Source organism: Pinus tabuliformis, chromosome 4_2 (genome assembly GCF_031772625.1).
Source record: "Pinus tabuliformis cultivar Carrire ecotype Pingquan chromosome 4_2, CPIR1, whole genome shotgun sequence".
Classification (NCBI taxonomy): Eukaryota; Viridiplantae; Streptophyta; class Pinopsida; order Pinales; family Pinaceae; genus Pinus; species Pinus tabuliformis.
Window position 1 is genome coordinate 532414488 of NC_142304.1, and position 14924 is coordinate 532429411.

The following is a 14924-nucleotide window of genomic DNA, read 5'->3' on the forward strand; positions in this document are numbered from 1 at the left end:
TAAGGAAACTGAAAAACTGAAAGAGAGGGTTGTGGGGGTCCCAGTGGGATAGGTGGGTGGCCACCAACATCCACCTGGATCATTAGCTCAAGAGATATGGGACATTACAAAAAACCATCATTCTCTATACTAAACCCTAACCAATAAGCAATCTGTTTGGCCCGGTTTTTGATCACTAATTTCAGTGTCAATGGTTACTTCAACTTCCTCAATGGTACAAAACTGTTCCAAGAGATTACTTACATAGTCTGCCAAAAAAACAAGAAGGAACCCATCTGTTTGTCTTCCTTTTTCAATAACTGCAGTGTTGATAGTTGCTTCAATTGTTTAACTTCCTCAATGTTGGATAGGGGGACGTTCCAAGAGATTGTTTACAGTCTACATTAGCTTAATCTCAAGGGGCAATTTACTCTATTATATCTTGATCTCGTTACATTAGTAACCATATTCAATAAACAAGAAGCAAAGCCCTACTTCATCTTCCTTTTATGATAAAACTCGGAATTTAATGCTTAATTTAGTGAAGTACTCTTCATTTTCTCCAATGGCTTTGTGAGGTGCAAACAGAAAGAGAATAGAGTTGTGTCCAATCATGAGATTCTAATGATAATTGACCTAGTACCAACCATTACCCTTGACAAGGACAAATACAAAAGAGTAGAGTACTGTCTATATGATCCTGATGGTAGTTGGCCTACTATCAACTTCTGCAGCTATCGCTTGGGAGTGTAGGTTGGAATTTGCAACATGCATTTGTCACTTAAACTATTTCCCGTTAGATCATATGCTCATGTTAAAGGAATTTGGTGGCTTTATTGGGATTTTTTCCCATTTTACTTTGTGGTTATTCTCAAATAGCATTTTCATATGGAAAAGAATTATATGTCTGTATTGGAATTATTTTCCCATTTTTACTTTCTGGTCATTCTTGGATACTGCTTTCATGTGTAAAAGTTAATCAGTTACTTCCCCAAAAGTAGAATTGGCCTGCGCCAAATAGTAAGCAAATTAGCATACAGCTTTTCATAATATTTTTATCTGATGACCTCAAATAAGTTTTCAAGTTTTGTTTATAATCCTATCACTTCGTAAAATTTAAACCATAAAGAAGTGTCAATAAGGGTTTGTAGAAAAAAAAACATTATTTACTTAGATCACCAACCCAGATTTTGAAATCCTGAACTTCTCATAAAAGTTTTTGTTTTCATGCATGTTCAGTGATAAACACTGTCAGTTATAAACAATTTCAACCAGTGAAAAGCATGTGCCCTCTTTAGTGTCGGCCAGAATTCAACAAGGTTAGAGATACTTAATGCAAGACCTTGAACCCTGCTGAGGGAAAGAATCTACATGACATCCATAACAAATCGCTGAATGCGTAAGATAATAAACAGCCTGTTGTTACAGTTATATGAAATTATATATGGATTTCTGAGTACACGAGTCAATTTATGGGCCAAACGAGATTGATATAGAATAGTATAAACTAATCACAAGTCCTATGTTGTAAAGTTACTTGAGGTCTTCTGTCTAACCACTTTGAATAGAAGCTGTAAAACATTAATGAGTTGCATGGTAGTATTGCCATCGCTGACATAAGTTATAACCACATTACTCATATTAATGGTGATGTTCTATACGGTTTGCTATATATTCACATAAGAGGATATGTTTTCAGTCTTTTGTAACACTTTAGAGAACAAATGGAATTTAATGGACTGTAAAATTAGCAATAACTTAATGCAAATACCAGAGTACAGAGCTCAGAGACACTTAAACTCGGGGATGAAGAAATATTCTCTTTCTCTGCGTGGTAAACAATGTTGTATCTTCCACACCCTGCAAAAAATTAACAATTCTAGAGCAGATGCATCCGCTCCAGAGGTGATACATGTAACCACTCAATTAGTGGCCTCCCAAGGCCAACAAAACATCCAGAATTTCCACTTTCAAGAGAAAATGGTGAATGAAAAATGTGAAGTATTTGTTCAACTGATTGCTTCACTAAAGAAGAACCTGTAACTCTACTACGTCTGCCCCACCCCGTAATAATGTCAATACGATCTGGTTCCACACCAGACATAAGCATCCTCTCTCTAAGCCTTGCAAGTGTTCTTGACAAGGCAATAAGAGCTGTCCCTATTGACATAACATGCAGGTTTATTGACCAATAGTTGGGTGCTTTCAGAGTCACTGCATGTGGATAAAGATTTTTCTCCATTGCAACTTCCCACACAAATCCTGCCTCTTCTTTGAGATCAGACTTGTAAAGAAAGTTCATAATTGCATCGGCAAAACCCCGCTTGCTTTCTTGATCTTCGCTGTGCATCAAGTCAAAAAAGTTGCCTGCATGATTCCTAACATTCTGCCCACCAGGTTCAGCTGCAGGGAGAGATATAAGAAATGAATGTGCTGGATGGCCTGTATTTGCTAGAAGCGTCGAGAATAAATCCAAGTCCTCCTGACAGAGAGTACTTGTACAGCCACTTAAAAGCAGGGTATATGTCTGCAGAGATGGAAATAGATCCATTTGCAACATACTCTGGAGAACCATATGTGCTTCATTAAACATGTGACCTCTCAAAAATGCACTGAGCAAAGAGTTGCATGTTGGGACATTTGGCCTGAGACCTGAATTTAGCATCTTGCTATACCACTGACTTGCCTTACCAACATTCCCTGCTTTACCCCACATGTCAACTAAAAGGCCATAAACTGGCTCATCTGGCTCCCAGCCTGCCTGCTGCATCTCCATGAAAACTGCCTCTGCTTCTTCAAAGCGACCACAATGCCCGAGCACATCCATTGCTATACTGTATGTTACATGATCTGGATGAAAGCCAGCATTCTGCATATCTCTATAAACCTTTAAAGCAACAGGGTACTTCCGGGCCTTTGCATGTAAATCAATAATGATGTTATAAGTAACTAAGTTGGGAACACAACCCTTCGCTATCATCTCACAGAAAAGCCTGTAGGCTGCAGATAATTCCCCTGCTTTTCCAAGGCAGTTAATAATCACGCTGTATGTAAATGTGTCAGCCAACAGACCAGCTTGTTGCATTTCATTGTACATTTTCATAGCAACATCCAGAAATCCAGCTTTGGCATGAATATCAATGAGAGTGCAATAGGTGACCCTGTCAGGTCTGCACCCTGCCTTTTGCATTTCATAAAATATATCCAAAGCCTTTCCTATGTAGTTTGCACGGCCATAGCAATGAATAAGGCGATTGTATGTTACAACAGTTGGTTCATACCCATCCCTTTGCATTTCATCAAGAAGCAGATTGATGACCTCAAATTTCCTGGCACGTCCCAGTATACCTATCATAGTTGTGTAGGAGTGCTCATCATGCATAAATCCTTTCTGTCGTTTGGCCCACTTAAAGAAATTCAAAGCTAAGCCTGGATCCCGCAGTGATTTTAGAACTTGATTTACTTGATAAACATTCAAGGTCACATTCAATTTGGCCAAAGCTTCTTCAGCAGCAGGCCCCCAATACATCTGCCTCAGAATCGTACATACCTGATCCACTAAACTTCCATTTGAAGGAAGACATGCACGCTGAGGTGCACTTCCATTTATCTTCTTACTTCCTCTGGCATTACCTTTATTCAATCCTCTTCTGCAGGTTTCAGGTGGTCCAAAATTGTTCCCATCTGTGTAAAGCTTCCCAGGCTGACTCTGTGCTATTACATTACTTGTATGGTGTTTGCTACTTTGTGAATCAATTTGACGACCTGTACGATAGCAAGAGGATGAAGTTGGTTGTGAAACAAATGGACATTCATATGATAAAAGTTCATTGCCTTGCTGTTCATTTCTTCCAGATAAATGTACAAGATCTTGTTGGGAAACCTGCCCATTGGCTGTGGAACAGTATCCCCTGGAATTTATAAGATTTGAAGGATTTGGACTAAAGGACTCCTGTGCGGGTCTCTGAACACCAGCTGAGAACTCTGGTCTTAATTGTGCTGCACCTTTCCTAGATTTAGAAAATGGTAGACGCTCCTCATAGCCCACAGATGCTGGTCTCTGTTTTTCTAATGAACTGTTTGGTATTCCAATTACATGTCGTTTGTCAGCCTCTGCTTTATCTGTAGAAGATATTGAATCTGACCTGGTTGATAGATTTGCTGATTTAGGCTTCCGTCTGAAAGCACCAGAGTTTGGGCTAGGCCTATCCGCTCTAACAGTGTTGCTATAGTACTTTGCTTCCCGAGAATCTCTTGACACAGAGAGTCGTTCAACTGCCTTAAGACCACCTCCAAATGAATTATCAGCAACTGCAGTTGAAAGAGAGAGCCCCTGCTCAGTAACACTCTTAACTTTTGCCTTTCTGTTACTGTCCTGTGTAGGAGCTTCTTTATCACTACTTGAGACAGAAGGCTCGGAAGAAACTTTATATCTTGAATTTTGATATTTACCAGTTGTAAAGGCTGGCCTCAACACATCATTCTTATTGCCAAACTGAGAGGATGGAACATGAGAATATGTGTGAGTGCCGTACTCAGTTTGGCTATTGAATCGATGTTTGGGGGAATTACTGTCATCCTCAGGGCAAGGAGGTGAACCATCTACAGAATTATTCCGTGCACCAGATATAAGAACTGACCTGGCACCCTTGCAAAGTGGAAGCAGCTGTTTTGGCCTCAACATTATCTGTAGACAAGTATGACAAGTACAAATAAAAGTTACAACTAAGACCATTAAATAGTTGAAATAAAGTCAGTGCACTCTATAATGGAAAAACTTTTCTTGAATACAACTTTAGTGATGATGAGAATTCATACAAACATGAACAAGAAGTCATGCAGGAAGGAATCATAGAGACCATTTTAACCCCACACTGAAAAGAAGACCATTGACTATGAAATTATATCACAAATTGAAAGGATTTAAACTTATGGCTGCCACAAAAAAGATTCCAACAGTGAAAGCAAACACTAACCAACACAGGCAGAACGTCAGATTTGTCACATAAAGAGAATAGGGTGGAAGTTGTAAACCCTCCCTAATCCTTGATTTAACCTTGAATTACTGAAGAATATTTGCTGCTGTGATTTTCTGGTTTGTGTTTTTCACTCTATTTTTTAGGGCTGTTCTAACTAAAGAGAAAGAAAAGCATGACACATCATGGTTCTCTTGATCTTGTGAAATCTGATTTGAAGAATTATGTATTGTTGGTTGTTTGTTCAATACGAAGGTTGTCCTGCTTTAGCTACTTCATCCTAGGTTTCTTACTGTGGTTGTTATTTTTTTGATGGCTACGCCTTATTCTTGGTTGTCATTTCATGGTTGTGATGGTACATCTTATATAAGTACTCTCACTTATTCTTGCATGACCCGATACTCTGTTTGGGACTAATAATGGCATATCAGTGAACAGCTTAATTACATCTTTTGCATCCCATTCAAACCCTCTCAAACCCTCTTGCTCTTTGATCTCGACTACAATGCCCAAATTGGATAGACACCGATCTTGTAAGTCCACCATCCCTTTGCTTCTAAAGTATATCATAATTTTATTTTCTAGGGTTTCCCCTCTTGTGCTGAAGAAGAAATAGTCTAAAGTGAGAGGAAGAGTTGTGACAATGGACAACCTTTTATGAGTGTATATTTCCACAGCCCATAGTCATGTTGATATAAGTTTCTGGATATATGCTTGCACACAGCATATATCCAGAAACTTGTATCAAAATGGACAACCTTCCGAAGTGCCTCTAGGGTTGCACTTCATTCAGGGACTTGCATATTTTCAAATGCGAGTCTGGGAGGTAACAAATACAAGAAGCTTCAGTTTTAAACATGCACATAGTCTAGACATTCAAACACAAAGGACTACCTAAATTGCCATGTGTTTCCTTTTACTGCCACTCAAGCCTATGCAATTACAACACCCATCAAACATTTAAGATATTCTGCAGGCCAGTCTGTAGCTTCTTCCAGTTCTGTTAAGAGACCTCAATGGCTCACACAGACATTGAGGGATGCTCAAGAGCATGTTGAAGTTCCTAGGAGCACATTCAATGAGAGCAGACCTCTAAGGAAGTTTCCTAATTATATGGCGCTAATGACTAGCATAATTGATTCCGAGCCTTCCAGTTTTGAGAAGGCAGCAGACCAACAAGTATGGCAGGATGCCATGGTGTAGGAATACAACTCCATCGTGAAGAATGATGTATGGGACATAGTGTCAAAACCGAAGGTGAAGTCAGTGGTGAGTTCTGGATGGCTCTTCAAAATTAAGCATGCTGCATATGGTAGCATTGAAAAGTTCAAGGCAAGATTTGTGGCGAGAGGGTTCTCCAGAAAGAGGGAGTGAACTATGAGGAGACATTTGCTCTAGTTGCCAAATATGCTTCCTTTCAAGCTATTAGGTCCATTGCCTCAGTTATGAGGTCGAGGATACATTAGATGGATGTAAAGATAATGTTCCTTAACAGGATCATTGAGGAGGAAGTGTACATGGATGATGGCATAGCCTCAAGTCTTTGAGGTACATGGGAGGGAGTCTTATGTGTGTAGGCTTAAGAAAGCCTTGTGCAGACTCGAGTAGGCACTAAGGGGATGGTATTCCAAGATTGATGGTTACTTGCTGAGAATGGGCTTCACCATGAGTGAAGCGGATCCTAACTTGTACTTCATACTTGTTGGGACTGATTCACTTAATTTGGTGCTATACATCGATGACTTGTTTCTTTCTAGTGCAAAGAAGTTCATAGCAGTGTGTAAAGCTGACTTAACTACAAAGTTCGAGATGAAGGGCATTGCCTTGATGCATTACTTCTTGGGGTTAGAGGTATGACAAAGGTCAAGAGAAATCTTCCTTGGTCAAAGGAAGTATGTAGTAGAGATCCTGAGGAGATTCAAGATGGAGGAATCTAGGCCTATGGTTATGCCTATAATCACCAACCTAAAGAAGATTATGACTTCAAATTCAAAGTTGGTGGATCCCACATTGTATAAATAGTTGATAGGTTCCTTGATGTATTTGGTCAACCCATGCCAATATATGTTTTTCTATGTAAACCTTGATTTTATTCATGGTAGAGCCAAGGAAGATGCATTGGGTCGCAGTGAAGCATGTGCTTAGGAACTTGAGAGGTCAGCAGAGTATGGTCTGAGGTATCTTGAAAATGATGGAGTGAAGCTATAGGGATATATAGACTTAGATTGGGCATGGAGTGCAGCAAATAGGAAGAGCACCTCGGGGTGTTGCTTCAACTTGGGATCAACAATGATATATTGGTTTAGCATGGAGCAAACTTCTATAGCAATTAGTTCAGTCGAGGCAAAGTATATGGCAACAAGTAAGGCAAGTTATAAAGTCATTTGGCTTTGCAAAAAACTTGTTGGGTTGTTTGATCAAGAGTTGGATCCGAAGATAATCTACTGTGACAATTAGAGTTGTACCAAACTTTCTAAGAATTTGATGTTCCATGACATGTCCAAGCATATTGAGATCAAGTATCAATTCATTCAAGACAGGATCCAAAAGGGAGCAGTCAAGCTTTAATGTATCTCCACAGATGAGTGGGTTGAAGACATTCTAACCAAACCCTTGGTTAAAGGGAAGTTTGTATTTTACATAGCCAAGCTTGAAGTGGTGCAAAATACGTTTTTCATTAAGGGGTAGTGACATTTGTAGCTTGGACAAGAACTTATGCATAGGTCTAGTATCGAATTGGTGGAAGTCATCCAAAAGGACCTTTTTTCAACTTTGGAAATTGACTTTAATTAAAGGAATTATTAAAGTGAATAATCCTTTTAATTATAGAGCCATGAAAGTCAAATAAAGTGTAAGTTAACTACATTAGTGATTTAGATTTAATCTCAGTTGCTGATCTCAAGTCAAGTGAGATCTAATCATGGCCATCAATCACTTTGGAGATTAGGGTTAGGGATTTCACTCAAAATTAATGTTATCAAAGAACTCAAAGTGAAAGAAAAAGACATGGAGAGATTGAGAATTTGAGACAAAAAGGATAGTGAGTCCCGAAGAATTGCAAGGGTGATAAAGGATCTTCATCCAGTGTTCAAGTCTAGAGAAGACAAGAAGAAGTGATTAGCAAAAGAAGATATCAACCATAAATCTAATCTACAACAAGTCATACAACAGTCTCTACACTAGGTCGAGAGCGACAATACAAAGCAAAAGAACTACAAGTCAAGGGCAGTCATACAATAGAGCACACAAGATGTATAGGTTGTACAATTCACACAACAGCCAACTAAGGTCAAGGGGTGATTCAAGAAGTTATGGAAAGTCATACAAGCAATACAATTAGTTAAATTTTAGAAATTTGTTGTTGCTTGTATTGTTTTCTAAGAGGGCCTTTCCTTGTGAGGGAGCCCTTGTAAGCTTGGAAATTATTTGAATGAAGAGTTGATTTTGAAGGGAAAACTTTGCTTTGTGTTTTATTGTGTGTTAAAATTTCCTTTGAACCCAACAACTTGACTATTTACTTCCTAGTAAATTACAAATATACTAAATAAAAGCACAATTGGGATCTTAACAAAGCCTAAACAACAAAAGCAAATTAGACAACCCATCACAATCACATAAGCGCACAAATTTTCTACCCAAACAAACAGTTCTTCATTATAACTCAGAAACTATTCAAAATCCCTTACTAGGAAAATGGCCCTCTAAGGAAATTACATATACAATAATGAACTTGGATCTTATCTCGCTGACCAAGCCCTATATCTGTCTTTGTTGATATGGATCTCCCTTATTGCTCCTTGCACCTTCTTCGAACCCAGCACATTTGAATGGAAGTCCTCCACCCAACCCCTGAGATTTCACTCTCACTGTGTCTTGTGCTCAAGATGTCTTGTGTCTTCTCCCTTGGCCTAGCATTTCTTTGATAATCGTGATTTATGACTAAATCCACAACCCTAATCTCCAAAGTGACTAATGGTTGAGAATAGATCTCATCATCACTTGATATCGACAGTTGAGATTAGATCTCATCATCACTTTGAGATCGACAATTGACATTAGATCTCATCATCACATAAGATTGACGATTGAGATTTGTCTAATTCACTAATGCAATTACATTAACTCACTTTTGTCTTATTAAATGAAATTATTTTAATCATTAAAGTAACTGCTAAGGTTAAGGGTGTATTAGGCAATTTTTGCACATCCAGACATTTAGGCCTATGCAGAAGTACCTACCTGAGCTACAAACATCAACATTGTGGAAATTGGTTTCATTTACTTCTATTTTTAATTTCAATTAAAAATAGTGGGTATAGTTTATTTTGTGAGCTGAATAATTTGATTTTCAAAGGAAATCACAAGGGAATAATTTATCTAGGCATTGAAATTAAAATTTTAACAAAGTCAAGCTGTGAAGTTTGATGAGGCGGCATTGCCCTTTATGCTTTAGGAGCCTCCCAGAGAGGTTGAGAAGGGAGAAAAAGCTTGTTGTCTCCAGTGTTGATCCACAAATTTCAGGGAAATCAGACTTAGATCATCAAGGTTCTAATGCAAGAACAGAGCCTTTTTTACCACCCAAGAAGCCTAGGTGGCTTACCCAGACATTGCAAGAAGAACAAGAGCAAGTAGGAGATCCAAAGACTTCTTCTCAAGAGAGTTGCCCCCATAAGAAGTTTCCTAATTATGTTCCAAATAAAGCCGCCCAATTTTGAGGAGGCAAATACAACACAAGTATAACAAGGTGTCGTGACTTAGAAGTATAACTTCATATAGAGAATGATGTCTAGGAGATTGTGTCAATCCTAGAGGATAAATCAATGATTAATTCTAGGTGGTTGTACAAAGTAAAGCATGTAGATAACGACAACATAGAGAAGTACAAGGCCATATTCAAAGAAAGAGGACTCTCCCAAAGAGAGAAAGTTGACTATGAGGAGACCTTTGCTCCAGTTTCCGTGCATGTTTCCATCAAAACCATTATGCCTCTAAGCACCCCAAGCATGGTATTCTAGGAATGACAAGTACATAAATAATTTGGCCTTCACTGTGACTATTGCCAATCACAGTCTTTATTATATATTTGATAGATTTGATCTGCTTGTGTCGGTCATGCATGTAGATGACTTGATGCTTACACATAGTTCTAGGAAGCTCATTGTATGGGGCAAGACATAATTCATACACAAGTTTGACGTGAAGGGCATCAGCCTCAAGGATTCTTTTTTGAGTCTAGAGGTTTGACAAGGTACAAGTGAGGTCTCCCTTGTACAAAAGAAGTACACAATGGAGATTCTAAAAATATTACAAATGATAGATTATGAACCCTTGGCCACTCCTATGGTTTTGATTTTAAAGTTACATATTGTTTTGAATTCAAATTTGGCAGATTCTTCTTTAAGCAAGCGTTGATTGGTTCTCTTATGTATCTAGTGAATGCCAACCTTGATATCTGTATTGCAATGAACACTTTGAGCCAGTACATGGCTGCGCTAAGGTAGATTCATGTGCTTCCATATTTGAGAGGCATAGTTCATTATGGTCTAAGGCATGTGTGAGATGGTGAGTTGATGCTAGATGATTTTGTTGACTTTAATTGGACAGGAGATGCAAGTGGCAAGACTAATATCACTTTGGGTTCAAGTATGATATCTTAGCTCCATAGAGAGCAAGGGGCAGTGCCACCTAGTTCAACAAAGGCAAAGTAGATGGCAGAGAGTTTTGTTAGTTGTGAGACAATCTTGCTTTGCAAGTTGATAGCAAAATTGTCCGATAAGATGTTGGAGCCTATTATGGTAAGTCGGGACTCAAATAGGGTAGGAGATGCACATGACCAGAAGAATACTATAGGTCTCTATATCAGTTGGGTTTAGGGTTGAAATCTTGGTTCCAGAAGAAGTGGGTGGTAGTGGCACCTAGTTTGACAAAGGCAAAATAGATGGCAGCTAGTTCTGCTAGCTATGACAGCATCTTGCTTCGTAAGTTGATAACATAATTGTCCAATTAGATGTTGGAGCCTACAGTGGTATATACTATACTATGACAATCATATCTGTATTTGATTCTCAAAGAATCCAATGTTTCATGATCACTCTGAGAGTATATAGATATCTAATATCATTTCCCTAAAGACAAACTTTATAAGGGAGAAACAGTTCTTGAGTATGTCCCTTTGGATCCTCGAGTTGCAAAAAAATTTATTAAGCCCCTAGCTAAATGGATGTTTGAGATGTTGTGGAGCGAGACTAGGCCTGGTGTAGAATACTTCCCTTGCAAAGAGGGAGTGTTAGAGTTGTACCTTGATTGTTGAGTTAGTTTTCTCCAACGCGGCATGTAGTGATCACAAATCTCTTGCATCGATTTTTCAGTAGCATTCATGGCAGATTGAGGCACACTAATTACTAGCATTAGCAATATAAATGAGTGTGGAACAAGCTTTCCTCGGGTGTTGCTCTGTAATTATGTCGGGGGCAGTGAGAGAGAGTGCACATGTATGTCTCTAGTGTGCACGCAACAGCATCATTCATTTCCAGTTTTAGAACTGTTGTTTTAAAATTAATTTTGCCGAGGTAGATAGATATCTTTTATATATTGGAATTTACTTTTCCACTTTTGATTCCAGCGCACAAGCTGAGGAGTATTTTCCATGTTTAGAACAGAGTGCATTATCCTAGGAGGTGGTGCATGCCTCTATGCATGCTTATATCTCTTAGTGGACACATTTCCAGGAAATTTTCTCCATGCAGGAGAGCACACCTTCCTAGACTAAATTGGGGTTAGGGTACAACTATGTGAAACTCGGCGCACATTTGGATCTGTCCATATGCACTGTAACCCTAAATCATCCTATTCTCTAAAGGAGATGAAGAATGCACCACCGTTTTAGTGTATTTAAGTTTTGAGCTATAGCAGTGTAAATCTTCTTTTCCATTTTGAATTGAAGATAGATGCAATATTTAGAGTCAATTTCAGTTTGTGTTTTTTTGGTTCAAAATTCCAGCCATATGTGTTTGTAGATTAACATTTAAAAGCTTCTTGTTCTGCTTAAAGGTTTTCAATTCTTAGCTACCTAGTGTTTATGTTAATATTTCTAACTGCGGAATCTGCTTCCCATGCTCTCAAATTTAACAGTAGGGGCAGAACCACGGAAAGCTGACATACCTGGCCCAAACAAACAAGCAGCCAGATTAGGGGACAACTATTCAACCGTGGTTCCCATTTGGCTAGACTTAAAGAGTAGGTTTACTAAGTTAGTAAACCACATGCTCTACATGGTTAGCTCAATCGACTTCCTCATCTCTCTGCGTTCCAACAGCCTCAAGGTCTCCAGTTAAGAAGCCCATGAATTCCGAAGACGAGTAATCAGCTGCTATTTTTCAGCACTATGTTCTCTTGTCACCTGCGAAAGCCCATTATAAACTTCACATGTGAAGAAATGGCAGGTGTTTAAAAATTATTCATTCATTTTTGTCATATGTGGCATGCATCTTTGCTTAAACAATTCACTTTCACATGCTTTTAGTAGTCATTTGTCTTTCTTCTGTTTTCTGCTCTCAATTTGGATGACACCGAAACTGCCAGAATTGTGTGTTTAGGGTCCTAGTTTCAAAGTAGATATTTGCTACTGGCTTCTCCTGGCAAATCATGTATTATTGTGTCTTGACAAAATGAAGTCTTCTTTAATGATCAAAAAAGCAAACCCTTCTCGCATTTATATTAGAAAGCTTAGTGATAAGGCGTTCACGATGCACATATACTGTATTTCCTGCTCTTGCTTAGAAAACATAGCCTTCTCACCCTTCTTTCCTAATATTGAACAAATTCAAGTACCAAAATACTTTGTGAGCTTTGGTTGTCTGATTCCAGCCACCATCATCCAATCTTCTAACATAATGGGAAAGACAGCAATCAAAACCTACAATGTGCAAAATGCTTTTATTGGGGGGAATGCTGCTTATAGCTGTCCTTTGATTAAGCAGCCACACTATGAGGGGCGTTTTATACCATCAAAATCGCCCAGGACTTGACCCCGGCTTCATCTACAAACACTAAAGGGGTTTTGCACCCCGATCTCAGTGTTAATACAAGTTCTTCCACCTCACAACTTGCAAGGTGTTTTGCACCCCCATCTCAGTGTTAATACAGGTTCGATCACCTCGCAACTTGCAGCTAAAAAAACAACACAATGAGCCTAGAATGCATGTTTTCAGACCATTGGATGAACCTAGTAAGGTCGTGATCAACCCCTCTAATACTGAATTAACAATATTTCGACGGTAATCAGGAAACATTTACAACAGGGAAAGTTCATGTTTTGGGGACAATTTCAGGACATTAATGCAAATGGAACACTGTTGAGCTGCCAAAATTGGAAAAGGGGTCTAAAAATTGCTACTTCTCCAACCAAAAGATTATTAACATATGGAAAAGCATAAAACAATGGGTACACATCCAAATCTCAGTACTTCACTGAGACTTACATCTTTTAAACAGCCATCATTACTATCCTATCACATCATAATCCAAGTGGGTATTTTGCTCTGCAACTTAATGATTAAAGGGCGTGATCTCCTGCACAAGCCTGTTCAGGAAAAATGTTATTCACATCACATTCTAAAATACTTCTGCTAAAAATAGAGGACAACCCGCAAACATAAACATGTGTACAATATCGAGGGAAGGGAGGAAACAGCAAATGCTGAACCGAACCAAGTTGGGATGAAGAACTTGCCTTGAGTATGGATAAAAACACAGCCACTTCCAGTTTAAGATTCCGTCATTTCTGCGTCGCAAAAAATGCTTCATGCCCCGGCCATATCTACTTTAAACACGACGTGAGGTGAAGATCATGAAATGGGATTCGATGAAAAGAAGCCTTGTCCATAGCCATACTCGCAGTAGCCATGGGCAGGCAACGCATCGAAAACTTGAGTGTTACGACAAGAGGCTGTGCTTGTCTGTGTTGGAGCTCTTTATGAAGGCTGGCTTTGGTCCCCGACCTAAACATGAGGCTCGGGAGCTCCTGTTTTTTATATTTTCCTATTTTTTGTGTTTTTGGTATTTTCCTTATTTTTGTTATCGGTCTTCGTTTGCGCGGAAGAACGAGTCTTCGAGGAAGTTGCAATCTAAGTTCCATGGTCGTCCGCCAGACCAGTCAAACGGGCTACAGCGCTCAATTAAGTTAAATTCTTTTATTCCGAGTTACTTGAGAGACCTAAAATTCTTATTGCTATGGTTTAGTTTAGGATTAATTTTTATCAACTCAGTGGTTAAATAGCGTGTTGAAAAAGGCTAAAAGAAGTATGGAGTCTGTATGCATTTCATTTTAGAATGAGGTTTTCAAATACAACAGGGAAAGTTATGTAGATATTTGGTTAATTAGCTTGGGATGATCTATTTAGTGAGAGGTTTGTCTAGAAGTTGGGAGCGTTTATTGTGAGGCTTCACAAGAAAAGGGCCGAATACATCAATCAAGAAAAGGGCCGAATACATCAATCAGAGGCTTCACGGGGAAAGGGCCGAATACATCAACCAGATGAAAAAGCAATCCAACCACAGGGAAAGGGCCGAATACATCAACCAGATGAAAAAGCAATCCAACCACAGGGAAGGGGTCGAACATCAACCAGATGAAGAAGCAAGAATACATCAACCAGAGGCTTCACAGGAAAAACGCAGGAAAAAGGGCGAATACATCAACAGATGAAAAGCAGTGCAACCAGATGAAAAAGCAATCTGCCCCTTAGGCTATCTTAACCCTCGTGGACGTTTAAATAAATTTCTTTTTTTCTTCTTTCTTTCTTGAGTAGTTAATTTTTAAGTTCTTTTACATGGCGGAGTTAGTTTTTATTATAACTTAGTTGTTAGGTTAGTAGTGGAGATAATCATTTATTTTATTCATGAATGTAGGTTGACTAATGACTTATTCAAGGAAATTTTATGTTGTTATTCGATTTCTTTACATCAAAA

General features: G+C 38.8%; 1 pseudogene across 2 annotated transcripts; it reads right to left on the reverse strand.

Moving 5' to 3' along the window:
• Positions 1-1504: 1504 nt before the first annotated feature.
• On the reverse strand, positions 1505-13954 carry LOC149170378 (pentatricopeptide repeat-containing protein At1g18900 pseudogene; annotated as a pseudogene). 2 transcript variants are annotated; one of them, XR_016259903.1, is made up of 3 exons: positions 13687-13954; positions 13436-13536; positions 1505-4666 (listed from the first exon to the last, which is right to left on the reverse strand). The product of XR_016259903.1 is annotated as a pentatricopeptide repeat-containing protein At1g18900 pseudogene, transcript variant X2 (transcript). The 2 variants fall into 2 exon arrangements; XR_016259902.1 differs by lacking the exon at positions 13436-13536.
• Positions 13955-14924: the final 970 nt, after the last annotated feature.